At 42.7% G+C, this 4,868-nt stretch overlaps 1 pseudogene; it reads right to left on the bottom strand.

Annotated features, from left to right (window-relative positions):
- Positions 1 to 1,382: 1,382 nt before the first annotated feature.
- LOC142436872 (kelch-like protein 7 pseudogene) lies at positions 1,383 to 2,310 on the bottom strand (annotated as a pseudogene).
- Positions 2,311 to 4,868: the final 2,558 nt, after the last annotated feature.

The following is a 4,868-nucleotide window of genomic DNA, read 5'->3' as shown; positions in this document are numbered from 1 at the left end:
ATTGGAAGTTGTCTCACATCTGAACGTCAGTAGTTTGAGAAATACCCAACTCACCATTATCAATAGGAGAAATATATCCCAAACATCGATAGGTATGGTAAGAGGGAAAATAAAATAAAAATCTAGGTTTTCTATATAAGAATCTATCAAGAGTGTACCAGGCCTAAGAATGGCCTGCCATTTTGTCAAACTACAGTGGACACAAAAGGCCACGGAACCCATCGCCTAAATTATGCAGAGATATCAAGCCAAAAGAGGAGCCCCCACTTAAAATGAGGAGCACAAGAAATAGTCTGTCATCTCTAAAGGAGAATTTTCCAATTAGAACACCGAAATGGCAATGGTGAACCTTCCTTGAAATGCACAATGGTTAATATATTTCTGCCCAACATACTCACCCTTCTCTTTCCCTCAGGATCATAAAGCAATCTTCCAAAAGTTGTGAAAAAAAAAGAAATCTGGTTATTTTTAATTAAATTTCTCAGTGAACTATTTGAAATCCAATTATCCTCTTTTCATAGATTGAAAGTTCTTCTCTCTTCCCTGGCATCCTCAGAATGGTATGATTCACCTTTAAAATAGAGTGCCAAGAAGTCATTTCTTGACAATATTTGAAAAAAGATTAAGATTTCCTTTTCTATCATTTTTCAGCCAGTAATTAATACAGTAATTCCTCCTGTCATCATTTAAATCCAAGGAATATATAGAGATAATAGTGTATAAGTTTATTAGCTCCAAAAATATATTGACTTAATTCTGGAAAATTATATGCTACCACTGAAAATGTTCTCTGACGGAAATCAATTTAATAATAAGGAAAAGCCACCATTCCTGGCAGGTATAGGGCAGCTATGGGAGGGTCTCAATGAATGACAGCTAATATCATTCCAGATTTCTGAACAATGCCAAGTATAAGAATTTAAAAATAATTACCAAGCAATCCTATTTAATAAGTAGCCTACTTATATCAGAGTATAAACTACTGTTCACTTTGCATGAGGCAAGGTAAATAATTTCTAACAAAAGCTGCCTCTGCAATTATTATATTAGAAATAATTAATATGAAAAAATATAAATAGGTCCTAGTAAGTGGCAAAATATTTCCAAGACAAAGTTTTATAACAAAAATAAGGGAGGGTGGGCACATTTAATATAAATACTGAACATATTGTGATGGAATTCTAATAATGCTGGCTTTTGAGAATAACATACTTTATTGAATGAGACTTTTTTTGAAAATTTGGGGTCAATTCTTCAGTTACTTAAACTGTTCTACTTGAAGACTAAAAACATGTGGTTGGATATACAAAATAGTTATCAACACAGGTAATTTTAAAGAGCAAAACATGCATCAAATGAAATTCTGAAGTTACATTCTCACTTCAGGATCGTGTGCCATATGCACCTTTTTCCAACTTTGGCTTAAAATATCTACAAGACTGTGGTCTTCGAGGCCTTGCTCCATCTGCCAGTTCTTTCTGATCCTCAGGAGACAGTAGATGATACCGCATTCCATTCATCACCATCTTAAGGCACTCAGGATTGTCTTGAATGAGGGATTCAAATGGGATGGTTTTACATAAGAAATTTTTTTGAGATAAGAGGAAATCTGATGTTAGCAAGGACATCCACCATAAAAGGCTGGCGATTCGGCGCATCATATCTCAGCCACCTGACGGTAGCATCATAAACCTCCTCCTCTGCGCTCACGGTCAGGGAGTCCTGGTTGAGCAGACTTGTTACTAGCTCAGCATCAAGGTGGAGAAACTCCTCAGTTTTGGAAACGTCAGGGAAATTATGGTCAATAAAGGCATCTGCAGTGGCTTTCAACTCAGGACAGTCTAGACGCTCTGCTAGAATGCTTAGACCGAGACAGTTTGAAGCATCCACTTGCTCTTTCAAAAAATCAACACACATGTTCTTCACAGGTTCCATCTGGTACTGGTTTGCGGCATCCAACAGAGACTGCACATTGTTGGTATTCACAGAAACCCTTGCAGTGTAAGAAAATTCCACCAGGTGTTCAATAACGTCAGGGTCTGCGTCTTTGAGTTCTACTTCAGAGGATTTTGATTCGAGCATGCCAGTTGTGAACATGACATTAAAAACTGGGCTGGCTGCAGCCAAGACCACACGATGAGCAGGGATCTCTCTTTCCTGGACCACGAGAATCACATCGCAAAAAGTTCTCTGCTTTCGCATGCCATTCATGACTGCCATGGAGCCCACCAGAAATTTCGCTTCTTCCCAAGTGTCAGGTTTCTTCTTGGTCTTTCTCTTGCTGCTCTGTGACACCCTGGAGCCTGACATCCTCCCTGAGCTCGACTCTTGTCTGAGGTTCTCCGGGCTTGGTGCAGATTGTGGACTGCAGACTGCGTTCCGGCAGGGGTCCCTTCTGTGTGGGCCGAATGCTGAGGGCAGGCTGACTATGGAGGCGGCGGCGGCTCACCCTCTGCGGAAACACCAGGCTGGGCTGTGTGGTTCCGGCAGCAGCTCCAGGGCAAGCTAGGCTGCGTCAGGGACAGAGCTGTAGCAAGGTGGTGGATGAGCCTAGGATTCCGAAAACAAGACATTTTTTGGTAGGGAAGAAAAAAAGGCTAACAAAGAGAGAAAAATAAAAATTCTTCTATCCATAAAAAAAAGATGACTTGGACACATACCAGAGGGACTCCGTAGAACCCAGTCAAGGAGAGTTGCTTAGAGGGAAATTCACCACTGCTGGAACATAGGAGGAACATCACAAAGGTAAGTAGCCACAGACCCATGGGGTTTTGAGGGCTTTGGGCACAGCTCAGTGGAAGCCTGCTGGGGCGTGACCTTGGCCCCGCCACTCTATCTGCTGGAGCAGGGACCATCTGGAGCCTGTAGTGGGGATTGGTCTCAACACAGCCACAGTATGCTTTCACCTGCCTCAGGGCTTGGACAGGACCCGTGCAGCTCCACCTGTAGGGATCAGGGTTCAGCTACACTGTTGCTTCTGCTTACATCTCTGCTCTCTGTTCCTCCACAGCCCTAGAAGGCTGTTCAGGGGCTTTTTCACAGCACAGCCACAGCTTGCCACTTCTGCGTCTGGGCAGGGACTAAACCCATACCCTGGCAGCTCCACTGGCAGGGATCAGGGTTCAGCTACATTGTTGCTTTTGTTTATATCTCTGTCTCTGTCCCCCATGGTCTTTGAGGGCTGCAGAGGGACTAAAGCCTTGCAGCTCCATGGGTGGGGAGTGGGACTCAGCTGCATAGTTGCTTTTGTTTCCCTCTCTTCCTTATATTCCCTGCACAGTCGAAACAGTCTTACTTTTAATTTTTTTCCCTCCTCTTTGTCTCTTTCTTGTTCTCTCACACTCCACTGCTGACCTCCAGAACACTCCCTTTGGCCTAGGGCATTTAAGACTGTACCACACCCAGCTAGGTGAGCTCCAACCTGTGTAGCTTGCCCGAGGCTAGGGAAAGGTCCTCTTTCCTTCCATGGGAAACTGCCCAACTTATCACTGGGGAATTCCTGCCTGTGGCCTGTGTACCTGGGGGCATAAGGCAGCTCAACCAACACTCATTAACATTCCAAGCTGTTGCAAGAACCTCTGCTCACCAAAGAAGGCAACCCACCAGCCTTCTGGGACTCTCTCATGATAGGGAAATGACAGGAGGATAAAGTGGTAGGTTAATTCCATAGTGAAATAAGCTATAGGCAGTTCGAAGAAACACTCCTACAAGTCTCCCAAAGAGAGCCAGTGCCCTCCGACTCCCTGGAAAATGGTATCTGGCTCCTCTAAAACAACACAATGCAAACAGCCATCAGCCCCAAAGACCTCAACATAAAAATGTGAGAAACAAAGGAAAATGGCAGAAGATGTCCTAAACATAATGACATGCATAGAAGAAGCAGACATGGCGCTGCCACAGAAAGAAATTTTCAGAATGCTACTTGGAGTCATATAGGATATGAGGGAAACAATACAGAAAATGGATAAAATGATGGAAGAGGTAAAAGTCATAAACCAAAGGGAAATACAGGAGTTTAGGGAGGAGACAACAGAAACCAGTAGCAGCCTCTTGGACTTTGAGAAGCGATGGAGGAATCAGAGATCCGCATCAATGACTTGGAGGACAGCCAAGAAGACTTTAACAAACACAGACAAAAATCTAATAAGATCATCAGAGAAGCTGAAGAAAACTTAAGAGTTATGTCTGATGCTATGAAGCGGAACAATATTAGAATTATTGTGTTACCAGAGGAAGACACAACAAAGAAGTCATCTGAAACAATAGTGAGATAATTCTTGGAGGAAAGCTTCCCCAGCATAATGAGTGAAAACCAGGCAACCACTCTGGAGGCGGAAATAGCACCAGCTAGACTAGATCCCAAAAAAGAAGTCACCAAGGCACATAACAGGTAAATTATCCAACTTTGAGGAAAAGGAGAAAATCAGAAAGGGGAGCAGCTAGGGAAAAAGAAGCAATCACATATAAATGTTCTCAAATAAGAATATGCTCAGACCTATCAGCAGAAACTATGAAGAAAAGGAGTGAGTGGAGTAAGATATTCCAAAAATTGAAGGAAAATAATGCAAACCCAAGAATACTCTACCCAGCCAAATTATCGATCAAGATAGATGGAGAAGTTAGAGTCTTCCCACACAAGGAAAAACTCAAAGAATACGTTAGAAGAAACCCAGCCCTACAAAAGATCCTTGCCGACGCAGTATGGGCAAAAGAGCAACACTGAAAAAGCATATATAAGAGACCAACACCTAGAACAACCTCACCCAGAGGGCAACAAAGAGAAAACAGACTTCAAGATAACATTGGCTTAAGGATGGAAAGAAGTCAAGAATGATACTCACACACATGCACAACACACTAATGAGAAA

Source organism: Tenrec ecaudatus, unplaced genomic scaffold, assembly GCF_050624435.1.
Source record: "Tenrec ecaudatus isolate mTenEca1 unplaced genomic scaffold, mTenEca1.hap1 Scaffold_737, whole genome shotgun sequence".
Classification (NCBI taxonomy): Eukaryota; Metazoa; Chordata; class Mammalia; order Afrosoricida; family Tenrecidae; genus Tenrec; species Tenrec ecaudatus.
The sequence above is the reverse complement of the archived record's forward strand: the minus strand, read 5'-3'. Positions and strand labels throughout refer to the sequence as shown.